The 16,414-nt window shown below is 42.2% G+C and overlaps 1 protein-coding gene across 1 annotated transcript in view; it reads left to right on the top strand.

Moving 5' to 3' along the window:
* vav2 (vav 2 guanine nucleotide exchange factor) overlaps positions 1-16,414 on the top strand; it is a 195,639-nt gene that overhangs the window by 84,855 nt on the left and 94,370 nt on the right. The window lies entirely within an intron of this gene.

Raw genomic sequence — 16,414 nt, 5'->3', positions numbered from 1 at the left:
GGTTAGGATGAATAGAAATATCTCCCCATGAAGTAATAACCTCAGGCTTTAACACAACACACTGGCAGCATTTGTGTTATTTTATTTTATTTATATATTTCATTTGTCCCAGAGAAAGGGAGCCATTGTCTGTGCAGGGCCATAAAGTGGAAATCAATGACAGGCTATAATTTGCAGCCTGAAGAAAAAAGATCCTATTGGATCAATCCTCTTTGTTGCTGTCAGGGCACAGAGAAGCCCTGGCCACTGATGGGATGTTTTTAATCTAGATTTCTTGTTTTTTAACATAAATGTCACAACCACTGATTATTTAACACATTTCATAATATGTGTTAACATTCATTCATAATGCATGAGCAAATCTGTTACGGCAGTTAAAAGACGAGGGACCAGAAGACGACTTCCTTTCTCTGCAAGAATTACAGGTTATGGATGTGTGTATCCTGAAAAACACTGAAATTAGATAAGGTCTAATTTCATGTGCAGCTTTTGTGTAGAATGGAGAAACATTTAGGACATTTGACAGTATTGGTGAGAGAAAAGATGTTTGTTTGCGTAATGTATCAAGAAACATCTGTAAACTCCAGTTGTATTATTACTTTCTCTCTTTGCTGAACCTTTTGTGATCATGACAAAATACCTCTGCCAAGATTGTCTTTCAATCCTGAAATAATTACTTTCTGATAGCAGAAGTCAAGATTTTTATGCCAAGACAGAGAAGTCAACAAAACAAAACAAAATCTTACTGTACGATTTCCTACTACTCTTCAGCACCCTGCTGTTTCCCACACTATTTTTCCTTAAAGGTCCCATTTTTTTCACTTTTCCTGTGTTTCCTTTATGATCTGATAGAGAATCCAAGTGGGCGGGGCTTTGGGCATGGCTGAATGACTGTTTTATTGTGACATCACACAGTTATAGAAGTCTCATTTTAAGGTTTTTAAATACAGGCTGTGTGCACTTCTCTCTGCACTGATGCCTTGATACAAAACCCAATATCAGTCCTGTGTACTAATCAAAAATGATATAACATTTGACTTTAAACAAAATGGGACCTTCAAACAAAGTTAGTTATTTATTCTAGGAAGTTTTGGAAAATCTAATGTTAAACCCGTTGAACCTGAAGTACATCACATCACATCATATCATATTACCCTCTCTTCTTTGTGTGTCACAGTTTTCCCTCTGGATTCCTCTACATGCACCATGGCCACATATATTTCATCTTTTTTCCAGTAATTCCTGGAGCTGTGAACATACGGTCTGTGCCCTAGTTCCGATATGTCTGGGAGAAGTGTGGCAGCGTCCCAGGTGTACAGATGGAAATGACCCCATGTCCTTGAGGCATGTCACTGTCATGGAGCAAGTACAGAGTTCCCTAGTTTGCCATCTCCAGGGAAACAGGGTGATGAGGGTCTGGGGCTTGTAGGATCCACCTCGCCCCACTCCCCCCCCCCCTCTGTCACTGTGATGGTCAGCTCTCACCCTGTCTTTTCCCAGAGGTCCTAATGTGCCATCATCGTGCCACGTGCAGTGACGGCTGTTTGTTGACAGCTGGTTTCTAATGGCCGAGCTCACACGAGAGCCCAAGTTGTGTTTTCTCCTCACAGTGTCCTTTTTCTCCCGTGATGCTGACAGAAGCTCACAGGCCGGGTGGTGACTCACTGGCCCTCAGGTCTCATCGGCTCTTAACCCTCTTGCTGTGTGTCTTTGTCACACATGGGGAATACATTGGATGAGCCTAACTGTTAGCCTCCATCCTGCTGGAAAAAACAGCTTGTATTCCTGCTGAGAGATGGTTATTCAGAAATAGTTATAAGTTAACATTTCTCTTATCTCAAAAGTTTCGTGTATTTTATTTGCACTGTTGATCCACAAGTAGATATCTATGTGATAAGCAGCAAAAACCATCTCGGTATCTCCTCCCTCAGGCTTCTTTCTGGAGTGCTTCCATCAGAAGCGAGACTCTAATTTCAGGTTGACACTTGATTTACTTTACTTTAGACACTTTCTCCTTCTATACATTGTGGGACATGGTTTTCTCTCTGAAGGACAAATATTTAAACAATCTATTTATCTTTGCAGTTTACATTGGATTCAACATGCAAATAAAAAAGTCCAGAGATATTTCATGAGTCACTCTTCCACTGTCCATCTGTTTGCTCCAGACGCTCAGATTTTCACCTCAAGTGGGGTTGGCTGCTGCAGACATTCATCACCATAAGCTGTGTATTCAGATATATTACGTAGGTGAGGGGAGCAATATGCTGCAGAGCAAGATGCAGTTTCTCCAGACTTTTCCTGGTTTCAAGGCTTAAAATACGTGTTTTCTATGAAGTATGTATTTATCAAGAGACTAAGACTTTTATTTTCGAAACTGTTGGTTCAAGGCTGCTGTTAGAACCTTATAGAAGCCGCTAGAAAGCATTCTTAGTGAACTGCATGACAATGTGCTCAACAGTGGTCAGACACAGTGGTCTATCTGGCAGCTAAGCTCTCGTGCAGTGAGTTTGCGGAGTGAAAAAAAAAAAGCCTGCATGACTTAAGTCTGCGGTCTGCTACTGGATTCACCCTCTGCTGCCTCAGTCTCGTGTTGACTCAGGATTAAGACATAAATGAACATGTAAATGAGCTGTAATAGCGAAATAATCTCTGTGACCTATTAGAGTAATACAGCAATAAAACAAACATGTACACACACTTCAGTCGCGCACACACACATACACTTTAATTGATTCGCTGGGGTTATTTGCTTTGTTGCATGCTTATTTAAAAGGAGAGGATGCACGAGAGACATGATGATAATGGAGCTGTGAGTTCCTGTGTTTCGGTGAATGCTTGGATAATTGTATAATGACATTTTGTGTTTGGGTGTGTGGCTGCAGATGGAGCCGTGAGCGATCAAAGAGCCACACTGTAACACTAATGGCCTCAGTCAATGGCATGTTTTAGGAGATTATGGTGATCGCATTCAAGGCTTAAGCTTTCTATAACGTGAACCCACTGCTTCAATGGTTCACATAGCATGACAATAATGATGTCATAGTAAACAGTATAGCAGTAGAAGACAGATACAGACAAACAGAGAAATGTCGCAGCTACTCTGCTGCATCGGAAAGCAAATGAATATTTAAGTATTTCTCTGGCTCTGTGAAAGGCACACGTCTTATTTTGGAGATTTGAAAGGAATAGTGCGCTCCAGTCTCCTGCGAGACACACATGAACATCCAATATTTTTGCTAAAAGTTCTGCACTAATGGAAAAGTTTGTGATTGTGAGTCGGGATCTGGTTTGAAATGGATGTTTGCAGGAGGGGAATGGGTGTAATGTGACAGTGTCTCCATTTAGCGTGAAGGTAACCAGCCACTACAAAGTAGATTACGTTCCAAACTAAGAGGCACTCTGCTGGACCTGTTCAGCTCTGGCAGAGGCTTGAAACTTTGTTTACATTGTCCTGATAATCAGGAAGATCTAATCAGCCACTGTGCAAACTCCAGATTTGATACTGTCTTATTTCCCTTGAGCTTTACCTTTCTTCCATTGAACCCGGTGCACAACTTTTTCTGACCAGCGCTTAAGAATCAGTGTCAGCAGAATCTTTTTTTATTATTATTATTATTTTTCAATTAAACACACAAACACACTGAGTACTCAGGCTGTGTGTAAGACATGATCCTCACTGAGAGGAGAGTCTTTTTTGATGCTGATGCACTGAGCATAAAATGTTAAGCGATGCCAATTTGTTCCAAACTTTGTGTTGTGACAGGCTGGGGGACGCAGTTTCTCAGTTTGTCATGACCTGAGATATGACATGTCAAAAAATAGCAACTCCCCAGCTGACACATGGCCTAGTCTGGGGGGGGAAATACTTCTCTATATGCCTCAGGCACCCACACTCACCCACAAGGCTTATCGGAAAACAAATCACCCATGGGTACATTTTTCAGCTTTTTAGTCGAGCACAGCTGCGGTTTAAAGTACATTTATTTTCAAAACGCATCATTGAACTCGTCGTCAGGGGAACGCATTTCTACAAAAATAATGGTTATGTACCTGTAGGACTCTTCCAGTTTAGGCTCATTAATTAAAGCAGTAGTCATACACAAAGTCAGATCATCATGTTCCTCTCATGTTAATCACCACGGTGGCTGCAAATGAGTACGAGCCACCAATCTGCAGCTGCGGAGAGTGCTATCTTCTGAAATAATGACTCCATTAATTACCGCACGATGTTGCTGCGTGACGCCGCTCTCCCGGCAGCGCGTTAATTGGATGTAGCCGTAATGGATCTACGGCAAAGTCAAAACGCGACAGCCGCCTGTCGCTGGGCCCCGTCGCGTTCACCTGCATCGAGTCAAATGGGGTGTCAGACGGTGTTTTGCCAAGACGGAGAGAGGAAGTACAAAGATAGAGGGAGGTAAAGTCAAGCTAATGATGGAGCGTAGAATCAGGCCATCCATGTTTGATGGGTGTTAGCACAGAGACTGGAAAGTGGGATAAAAGAAAGATGAAAAGCAGAGAGTGAGGGATGCGGTTACAGAGAGAATAGGGTGATTAAGCAGCTGAGATAACAACACACATGAGCAGCGAGCTCAGATAAACAACAGTTTCCCCCTCAATGGTGGATTAGTCTCCACCATCATTTGCTGTTTGCCATCATTCATTTAACACACAAACATCTGCTTGTTATTTAACCTGCTGGCAACACGAAGACTGAAAGATGATTCATTTATCAGCATTAATGGACAGATATGAGAGTGGCACTGATAGCACAACAAAACAGGTCAGCAGAGTAACCACAATGTGGAATGTGTTCCTTCAACTGCAACAGAAACGGCTCCATGTTGACACGGGTGCCCTCACACCTTTATCCATACATGACTAGACAAAGAGGAGGCTGCACTCACCCAGTAAAAAGAGTGTTTCATGCTAAATTAAATTCAGTATAAAGTTTAATTCTGTTCCGATGCTGCTCTCAGTCTCAGATGAACCATCTGCGACCTGCAGTCTGTAGTCGCACTCAGTGTAACTACTGCACAGCTCGTTCAGCGGCACATTTTGCCCGGTGTGAACGTGTGCTAGATGCCTTCTACAGTCATTAGTGCTTTCAGCGAAGGCGATAATGGAGTGGCTAACCTGCTGCTTCTCTGCAGGCCCCGTCTACCCTTTTTCATATTCTCTTTCATTTCTCTGTCTAGTTTTTAGTTTTAGTCTTGTCTCTCTCTTTCTAGTCCAACCATCCGGTCAGAGGTCACTGTAAAGTTTTGCCATGACTTGACCAAAAAATTTGTCTGATAATTACAGTATAACACAATTTAACACAGATGTCTAAAATGATGCAGTGTTGAAGTGTTTTTTTTTAACTCTTTAATTTTACATTAAAGAGGTCAAAGGTCAACTTGGGTGTGATATGATAATGTTTCTTATATTTATTCCCTCCAGTCTTCACTACATTTATAATACACAGTCTGGATAGACATGAATGCAAACTGCAACCTGATTGGTTGGTGAAGGTATACAAAGGTGAGGTGGCCTCCACCGTCTCCTGCGTTTCCCTCTCCGGTCTCTCAGCCCACACACTGATCGATCACTGAGGGTGTGTGAGATGCAGTGAAAGCCGTGCGCCGGCTCCACTCGCTCACTCGGAGATGAACGTTAATCAATGCGACGTGCGGTGGAGGAGACGCATCAAAACCTGCTGTGTCATCCTCATTTGGGATGTGTAAACCTTTCTTTTCATGATGGCCTACACACCTGAACATACACATCAGATGGAGATGCTGTATATCTCCCACCACAGTAGCAACAGGTCTACGGGTTAGTACGTGTTTGGTGTGGTTAATGTCATGACATCAGAATGATAGGCTACATCTTTCCTGCTTTTAATTAGAAATACAATAATGTTCCTCTGAACCCAATGATGCATTCAAAGTCTGAGTCTGCATCCTCTTTCAGTGCAATGAACACATTCAGTTTGTACATTATCTTCTTTTTTCCTGAACATATCTCATGTGTACTGTTTTGAGTTATTGAATAATAACTGAACTGCTGCATCATGTTAACATTCAAAAATATCCGGCGTTTGCCTTTTCTAGCTTTTTAAATGTGACTACGGTATATCCTCCACAATGATTTCTAGTATCTGATTGTCTAATGTCTCAGTGTGGATACAAGACAATGTTTCTGTGCCAGGTCCATTTCTGCTCATTCTCCCCCTTCAGGAATGTATCCACCCCCCTCTAAAAAAAAGAAAAGAAAAAGAAAAGCATACTACATGAGCTACAGCTCAGTTAATTTTTTATAGGGAACTGAAACACAGGGAAACAAGTTACTGCAGCGACAGAAGGTTGCCAATGTAAAAATTTACAGGATGCTTTGAGGGCAGAATTTGCAATTAGTACTTTTATTGGCTCAATATGCAAAACCTCTATATGGTGCTTTAAATCAGAGACACAGACAATATTATAATGTCTTTCAATCATTCCTTTTTTACAGAAAATCCTGGTCTCTCTCTCTTATTTTGGACTCATTTTAACATCTGTCTCGTCCTCTTTTCTACTTCTTGGAGGGCTTGATCCATTATAGATCAGTAATAAAAGCCACGGTTCCTCAGTCCCAATACAAATCCATGTCACCCCTGCTCTGCTCTGTCTGAGTCTCAGTCTGAGGAGGATCAGTCTCCATCAGTCAGTCAAACAGTCCTCCAGGGGACATTCCCACCAAGCACTTCCACCAAAGACACTTGAAGCTCGGAGACATTTCTGTCCTCGGTCTGTGTGGTGTTTAGCTGCTCTCATTCGTCTGAATCCTCACAGATGAAGACAACATTTTCCCCTGTAGTGTGAATTTATTGAAGAGACACGTTTTTGTATTTGATCTTTAATCAAAGCGGAGGTGACGGCGTGAATGTCATCACACAGTGGGAACAAAAGAGGCCCTGACTGCTGCAGTATGGCCCGGGTCATTAATGGATGCTAATATAATCTAAAAAGCAGAGGAGCCAAAGAGAGACGAGTCGACGTCGTGTTTGATGCAGACACTTTTCAGCTTCATTACTCGCTGCTGTTCCAACTGGTGCCTCTGCGGATCAGTGCTCGTGTCTCTGGGCCATCATTAATATCACACGGTACAGGTTTTACAAAGGTATTAAGAGATTACTGTGGCAGAATAGATCTCATTTTACAAGTGCTTGCGGAAAATGGATTGGGGTTTTTTCTATACTTCCATTTATCCTTTCATGCTCCTCCTCCAATCCTCCTCTAATCTGCTCACAAAGTCAGATAACGTTTGGGTCAGAGTAGCTACTTTTGATAGTGGAATCATTTCTCAAGTAAAAATGCCAATCATTCTGTTCAAGCTTCTTAAACATCACAATAGCTTTGCATTTCACTGTTGTTCTCTTTTTAATTTCTGGCATCTTAAAATATTAAATGATTAATCAAGGAAGATTTATGAGATTATAATGTCATAGTGGCCACAACCAAATAATATCATGTGAGGCTGAGGTGTGGAAACCAGTCGAATCAGTCGAATAGAGTGTGATGTGCACGATTGAGGTGTGTGAGTGCAGGTGCAGAAAAAAACACAAGAATTACACCAAGACAACATCAACAAACCCAACATGTGATGTACCTGTAAGGAAAGAACAGAGGGGGATTATTTTGACAACCAGGAATTAAACACTCGTGAAGGCACAGGGTGCCACAGGTGCTCCAGATGTGCCAGTCAGCTGCAGATTAGCACGGCATTGTATGAATTCACATGAGTGCAACAGTCTGGTGACAGCGATGACGTTCAAACACTGAATAGTTCAAATCCAGTTCAGCACAGCCTGTTTCATTGTGAAGCAACAAGACAGTGTGTGGAACAGTGTCAAACCTACTCACTCTCCAAACACTAGCACTCAGGCCTCAGGGCAGCATTAGACATGTGCCCAATAAGAACTGCCCATTCAGGAGATCTTATACAAAAACTGTTTCAACTTTGACCGTTCAGATCCAAATCCTATCTGTTTTAGGGGCAGCAGAAGTCAGCAAGCACTTAATGTGGAGTCTTATTCCAGTGAATTTGCTTCTTCTTTTTATCTCTTCAGCCGCTAAATGCCCCGTTCTGTTCACCAGCTACTTCTTAATTACATGACCCTCCAGTGTGGAGCTTGTCAGGAAGCACACTGAGCTCCTTCTACACTGTGTGCTACAGTAACTGAAAACAATGAGCTGCTGCAGCCAAACTGAGAGAAACACCGGACTGAACCAAAACTCTGTGCAAAGGGCAAGTGTAGTGTTGGGTGATAGGCCTATTTCTCTCATGTAACCCTTTTCACATCAAAGTTGTCATTTGACCCCATCACTGATATAAAATATTTATTACAGCTGCTTTAATGTTTGGCTTTATGTCTAACTAATGGGGCTTTGATAGCAGAGTGAACTTGAGAATTGTTTTACACCCGAGTGTTCATGTTTCAGTCCTCAAACAGAGCTCTGCGAGGTTTTGACCCGGATCTGATGAGAGACCTGCGACGAGCATCACCCCACGCCGGGGGAAGTCATCGCTTTAGGAAAAGATTTTAATGAGGGTTGTCAGTGAACCGCAGGTGTAAAACAGGCCACTCACAACAGATACTGATGTGCACTGCTGGACTCACATTACATATAATGCGAGAGACAGTAAGAGCTAATGGACCGCTGCAGACTCAGACCTAATGCAGCATAGAGGACAAATACAGCAGTGCAGCTAATGCAGCATCCCATCATCACATCAGAGGCACGAGCGCATCAGATGAGTCATGAGACAGCTTGAGGGGTCAGCAGACTGGAAGGAGACGGGAAGCAAAATTAACCACTTGACTGAATTTTTACCATTAGACATATTTGTATTGTTCGTGATTTTTGATGCATTTGCCTCCACACAGTTTGCATACAGACAAAAGATGTTGTGTATTGCTTCCTGGGTGTTTTCAGTGAATTGAAAAAGGGACTTTCATTTCAAACTAAGAGAGAAGCAATAGAACATCAGAGGAGGAGGGGAGCACATAACGTTTTTTCACACAGTGGACAGCAAAAAAGTGTTTCCCCCACACGGCTGTACCCTGAGGGCAGGACTGTGCATCTGTGGCAGTGTGCCAGCATGCAGCAGAATGATGCCATCACCACCCTGCTGCCTTACTTGATGTAAGTTGCTGCAAGGTGGCGATATGCAACAAGCTAGGGAGGGAAAAAACAAATCAATCAACACCTGCTGTGATTATTTGTCCCTCTTCTTTTAATTTTTCCTTGCTTTTCTTTCCTCTTTTGTCAAAGTTGCACTGTGCAACTGTCACTTGACATTTAAAATGTCATATCTCTCTCTCTCTCTCTCTCTCTCTCTCTCTCTCTCTCTCTCTCTCTCTCTCTCTCTCTCTCTCTCTCTCTCTCTCTCTCTCTCTCTCTCTTTCTTTCTCTCTCTCTCTGTTTCTAATGACCTCCTTTCACAATGGCTAATTGAGCCCTGCAGTGTGTGGGCAAAGCTGCAGACCAAAATAACATCAAGATCAGGACTGACATGAAGACACACTTGCGTAAAAACAAATAGATTTTCAGTTGGTGGTCCATGCTGCCTTTATTGTACCTTTTGTTTGTTGTCGGAGAATTATTCATTTCTAAAGATCAAAATGTTAATGTGAATTATTTATGCTTGTCAAACTTGTGTTCTCTGCTCACACACACATTCTCTGTACTAAATCCAGTGAGAGTTTTCCAGGGTAAACACCCTGGCATCCACCTCTGGGCTTTAGAAAACAGAGCTGTGACCTGTCAAGGTGGTGAACAGTGTCCCGTACGGACCCTTGTCAGCTTGAAAGTCCCAGTGTCCCCTGTGCTTCTTCCCTCTGGGATTTACTCTGACAGTTTCCAGGAAGCTTCAGCTCATTCACTGCATCCAGAGTCCAGTACTGTTGACTGAAACATGCAGTGTCCTCATGTGTCTTCCGTATGAAATGTGACTTTCCAATAGTAAATATTTAAACAGTGAATCAATGATTATGCTTTAGTCAGTTGTCAGGACACAAACAGCGTATGAGCACCTCCTGAAAGTGAATGTTTCCACTTACCGCACTCTCATTTGTCCCTAGGTGCTTCAGTTTAACATACCAAAGCAGCTCTCCTCCCGCTGACAACAGCTCCTCTATTTGCACAACTCAGGTTGAAAATATTTGGGAGACAGTGAGTCCCATTTGGGACACTTTGAGCTAAATGATGTGAAATCAGATGGGGCTGCTGGTGCGTTTCATTCTGGCAGCCTGAAAACAAGCAGCTGAGAAAAATCCATTGAAAACAATTGAGGAAATGCATTACCTGACAAGACTGTGCATATTTTATTACACGCTCAACAGATTCCCTGTCTCTGCTCATCTCAGTGTGATAAGTACTGGCGTTAGAGAAGGCTCACGGTCATGGCACATAAAGCTTTTATCAGGTGAGGTAGTTAAGACGGTTAGCAATTAAGACCTGGTTAATGTTTGGGAAAGGTGGTGATTACATTAAGAGACAAGACTAATAGCCTCTTTCATGGTACCTGCTCTCTTGCCTAAACTTGTATTTTTTTTGTTTTCCATTATGAAACATTGTGGATAGGACCTTGTACCGGGTGCTTTTTTATATTATCTCAACCAAGATGCCAAACAAGCTGCAGAGAGAATGGCCCCTAATGCATCATAGCAGAGTGAGAGATAGGACATTAGGTGACTGATTTCTGTTTCCTAATGTACTAAACTTACAGTTTAACACCACACGGGGGTCACATGAGGAGGTGTGGACGTCTTTCTGTATCTCTTAGATTTCCCCCATTGTCCATAAGATGACATTGCCGGTAGAGTTGAGTAGGGTTGGGTTGGCTCTGTGAGGTTGTAGTGGTCAGAAAAAGCCACTTAAGCTATGAATATCTTGACCACGGTACATGCTAATACATCCAAATTGAGCTAATCCATCAGAGACAGATCCATCCTCAGGGCACTATGGAAGCACAGCGTTCACCAATGTTACCGTCCATTCATAAAAGAGCTAATATTTGCAGGTCTGGGTCAGAATCCAAACCCAGTCCACACCTCACCATCCTCCGCACCCACCTTTACTCTCCATCTTGCTCCATAAGGTTTCTTACAACCTCTTGAGGTTGTTTTAAATGTGCTTTATAAATAAACTGTGACTTGACTTGACTTGACTCTTTGGTGCTGTGTGTCAGCATTGGGTGGCTCTGAGGTGCAGAATCATTCACTAGAAATACAAATCCCAGGGATACTGAGTGTATAAACAATAGAGCCATAACAATTAGTTGGTTAATCCATTTTTCAATAACTATTTGACATCATTGTAAACCGGCTGTGTTTGGACTTTTTTGACTTAGCCAGACAAAGCAAGGGATATGAAGACATATTGGACTCTAAGCTTCAACCAAGTCAGGGTTAGTGTGTGGATAGTTCAATGTCAGGTCCCTGTCCTGCAACCTGAGTCACAATACAACATGTTTCCACTAATACTGGTAGCACAGAGATAATACTGGCCTCTGTGTTGGATTTGAAGCATCACAGAGAGAAGAGATCATGGATGAACTCTTGTCCTTTGACAGTCGCAGTGTGATAAGGCCTGAAGCCTTCGTGTTTTGCTGCACAAAGTCAAACCTTGGATGAACCATGAATATACCTCTCACTGTCAGGACCACAGGGCTGAGACATCAACATCTAAAATAGATACTCGATGTCCCTGAACACATCATTGCATCATGTCACACTCTGATGTTTGTGAGTGATTAACATGCCTGTGTTTGGTAACAGTCAGTTGCGGGAGATGAATGCATAAGGATGCAGTCTGAGCAGTAGTATTTTCGGAGTGACCCCTCCACCACTGAATAATAAAATGAGAAATATTGTAAACCCTTTTATAGTTAGAGAAGACAGTCATGTAATCCTCCTAAGGGCCAACCAGAGGAGTGCAGCAGCTTGTTGTTGAGCAGACTGTCCTAGGGGATCTGCAGTAGTCGAAGCTTGAAGGCGCTGTTGTAGCTATAGAAAAATAAATATGTTATGACAGTTCCCTTTGTTTAATAGAAAACTTTGTTAGGAAAAAAAAGAATCTGTAATTTTTCATAGGTTGTAGCGACAGAGTAGGAGGAAGAAGAAAGTCTTTGTGGAGCAGACGTAGATAAAGTGGCTGTCAGAACAAATCATTTCCCTCATGAAATCCGTCCTGTAAAACCTGGTGGAATAGAGAGTTTATTGCATGGTGGCCTATCATTACACCCTCACTATAGATAGCCCTGGAATCCCTTATAGACCTCGCTAGCCTACTTTCTGCTCATCAGAAAATGTAATCGCAGATTTGAGCCGGATTCTGCTCGTACCTCCCTCCACCCCCCCACATGGCTCGACCTCTGGCCTATACGTGGTAATACTTGTGTAGGATATGTCTGACTTTCTGTTTTTTGTCAGTCTGAATGTGACTTTGCAGCGTGGCGGTGTCGCCTCCGCCCCAGCCGAGGTGAACCTGTGTTGTATATTAGCCATGGGATGTAAAGGAGAAAAATCCACCATAGTTTGTGGACTTATCCTTCAGCCTTTTTCTCTGCTAATCCTGAAACCGCTGCATGCTCCTGCTGCTAATGCCCATGCTTTGTCCTTGAATCAGTGTTTGTGTGTTTACTGTAAGTTAGGTGTATTTTTTCTCTGTGTGTGTGTGTACTGGATTCCAGCAGGACAGGAATCCCAGCAACCCCCCCACCCCCCTCCCCCCCGGGGTGGCAGGAGTGCTTCTCTTTGTATATGGGCCCCTGTTAGTTGCTCCTGTTCCCCTCACATCATGATTGATTCCTCCACACAGTCGGACTCTACACCCCTGCATGGTCCCAGAAGGCTGTCTGTCAGAGTGAGAGCAGGAGGGAGGAGGGCAGGGGGGGTAGAGGAGACAGTGAAACAAAGAGGGATACATGTAAACAAAGAGAGTGAGAGGGGTTGAAGAGAGAAGAATTACATGACACAAATCAATGTGATTACATGGATGATAAATATTGCAGTGACTTGATGAATACAGTTCAGTTTAACAGCGATTGTTCAAAAGCAAAACTAATTTTCTTCACTTGTCACTGTGCCGCCATTTAGTATTTATCATCCAAACAATGAAATTCTGTCAACGCTCCAGGCTGAATAGGACAAAAAGTTATCATCACTTCAACACGTCTGATTTGAATGCTGTTATGTTTACACGGTTGTATAATTCCCAGTGATGAATGAGAAAGTGTCACACAAAGGCAACAAGATCTTGTCATGACACTGAAAGAAACACAATCATTTTACTTCTATGATTCTATAACTGGACAAGACACGTTCTAGACATATTTTAGATGGAAAGAAACACTGAATAATGATTATTATCTTGTTAAACATAGTTTCCCCCATATGAAGGGAAAAAAATAAATCAAAAGGTGGGGCTGGAAGCACATCTCTGCTTACTTACCTATTTAAAATTCAGAAATGGAGAAGCTTGATCAGGCCTTTGCTCCACCCACCACTGCTAGTGCCATGGAGACATGGTGAAAAAGCAGAGGGGGAAACATCAGAGACGGTGTCAGAGTTTTCTGTGTTGTGAGTGTGTTGTGCACCAAAATCACAACCGTTAGCTCACTATTTGTGCTAAGAAGATGTGGGCTGTGCTGTGTTTTTCCCCCTCTTACTTCAGGTTAACACAATTAGCTCCATAAGTGATATGACATATGAAACCCAGACAGATCTGTTTTTATGAGAAGTTCCACGCTGGTAACACTCAGTCATGGCATTGACTGATATATTCACCCATAATATGACCTGCATAATACAAACCAAACAGCATATGGATGTTAACAAGGTTAAATGGTTGATTTCCATCAGACGTGGTCTTTAAATTGAATAAAACTGAAGGTGAGGGAGTTGGTCAGACAAGAGAGTCAATTTGAAAATGTCACCTTGTGCTCTGGGGAGCTGCGATGAGCAGTTTTCACTACTTTGTGACATTTTACAGATTAATCTGAAAAAAAAGGCATTATATAAGACATTAATTAGATGAAAAATCATTCTCTTCAGCCCTGAAGTCATTATTTTGTATAATTTAGTTTGTGTGATTTCTGTCTATCGTGGAGGGAAAAAAAAAAAAAAAAGTCAAGACATCGGCGCTGCAGGCTCAGAGATGGAGCAGAATACTGGATCCATGTTTTGGTTCTGTGCTCCTCCTAATCACATCCAGACTCCTCAGAGTCCAAATGCTTCTTTTTAAAAACAACGCGCACGACACAGACACACACTCAGCTCGCACACCAATGAGCAGCATCTCTCTCCCTCTCCCTCTGAATGCACACACCTGCCCTCTGACACACACACCCGTCCTCCCAATCCGTCCTTCCATACCTTAATGAGGGAGCTCATTACAGACAAACAAGCCACTGCTCCTGTGAATAAGCAACTAGCTGCTGAGCGGAGAGAGGAGCCGCCAGCTGAATATTTTATTGATTCTGTGAGTCCAGCTGTTGATCCATCTTGTGTACTCATGTCATTAATATAGTGTGTGCAGAACAAAGCCCCGTGTCCCTTGAGTTCATCAGCTTTCACTACTTGTTTAGCGGCTGCTTTTTGCCGTGCTATTTGCTGCTCGGGGGTCAAGACGGTGTTTACATTTAAATTAAGTTTATGATCTCTGTCAATTTGTTGGCTTTTGTTTGTTTGTTTATATTTACACTGCTGTCCTGTAGTCTTCTCTCCTGCCCTGGAGATTATCTGTGTTCATCATCTGTGGAAGAGTAATCCCATAGTATAGCAGATATCCATACAGAGTACTTGGAATTGAGCAAACGTACATGAAAAGCAACTCTATATAATTTCATATTTATTTTTATATTGATCAATTAACATAATAAAACATAAAGGAAGAACAGGGAGCGAAATGTGAGAAAAGAATAAGTAAATATGTTTAAATACATGCACAAGATTAATGATAGCACTTAATCTGCTTAATCCTCTGATATTATCGGAACATTATTGACAATATTTCGATTACCCTTTATAAACACACAATGCACAATGCACATCCATTCTATGAACAGCACCCAATGGTTTCACTGTTACAATACATTGAAGGCCATGCACAGCTGATAAGGGCCCTTGTCAGTTTAGCTTTGTAGAGCTAAAACTTTGACTTGTGTGATGTTACAAAACTGTGTGACCAATAAGAATGGTAACTGGTCAAACAAGGCTGAAAATAAGATAAAAAGGTTATTATTGTTACAAGATTGTCTGATGTTGAGGAAAAACTGATTTTAACCAAAATCACAAGTCAAGCCTCAAGGCGATGTAGGTGTGCTGTTCCTGGTACAGACTGCGTATGTGTATTATTGTAACTATGACAGCCACAGTCCTGTAAGCCTGATTTCAGGACATTCTCCTACAGGTGGTATCATAGTCGTAAACACATAAACAACATGGTTCCTCAGGGAGGAGGAGTTTTTGGACTAAAGGAGGGTAAACGATCTGAATCAAGCAAAACATTGAGAAATGAAGTGTGGATGCTGCTAATCAGTCATTCTGACAACTCACTGGCATTTAGTTTCTATGCCCGTTCCTCCATTATGTTTGTGTTACTAGTTTTAAAACGCTGACCCATAAAGAAACAATGCTCAGTCATGGTTTTCCTCTCACCAGCCTGACAGACTTTCTTTTCTTCTCTTCCACCGTTTGAAGCTTTTTAGACCTGACATGAAAACCTGTGTCAGTTGTACATATGGCACGTTCTCCAGATGCACTGATGCATTTTAGTAGCTGCCTGCCACAAACAGTAGAGGAGACATGTGGAGACGTGCGCTCAGTGATGCTGCACAGGTCAGGATGTACTTTTTTACTCCCCCCTGACCTTCTTTCAGACATATGGCATTCGGCCCCTCCCTCGGTTGCTGACCTCTGAGCAGAAGGGAGTACATGATGTTATATTCAGTTCATCCTCATGTGACCTTTTTATGTGACATTTAATATATATAATGGTTTCTGTCTGTCTGTGGAAGTTGCTAAAGACTTAATATAAATGCAAAACATGCCCTGCAGGAAACCGCGCCGCACACAATGGCAAAGCAGTGAGGACGAAGTTTAAACAGCTTGACATCACACCGTAAGTGTTTTGTTCCAGAGGTGTGGCTATTGTGTAGCTTTTTCGTGTAGGTTACAGCACATGTTGTGTTCATGTGCAGCTGTGTGTGTGTGCATTATACTGTGAGCTGTGGCTCTTTTTTATTTCATTTCCACTCCTGCTTTCCGCTCAATAAATACTCGACGCTCTTAGCAGAAGTAACAGAATTCCATTGACGGCATTCTATGAATTATATATACAGCATGTACTGTGTGTGTATATATTATATATAATTTTCTTTTTTA

Source organism: Trachurus trachurus (genome assembly GCF_905171665.1).
Source record: "Trachurus trachurus genome assembly, chromosome: 12".
NCBI classification, from domain to species: domain Eukaryota; kingdom Metazoa; phylum Chordata; class Actinopteri; order Carangiformes; family Carangidae; genus Trachurus; species Trachurus trachurus.
The sequence above is the reverse complement of the archived record's forward strand: the minus strand, read 5'-3'. Positions and strand labels throughout refer to the sequence as shown.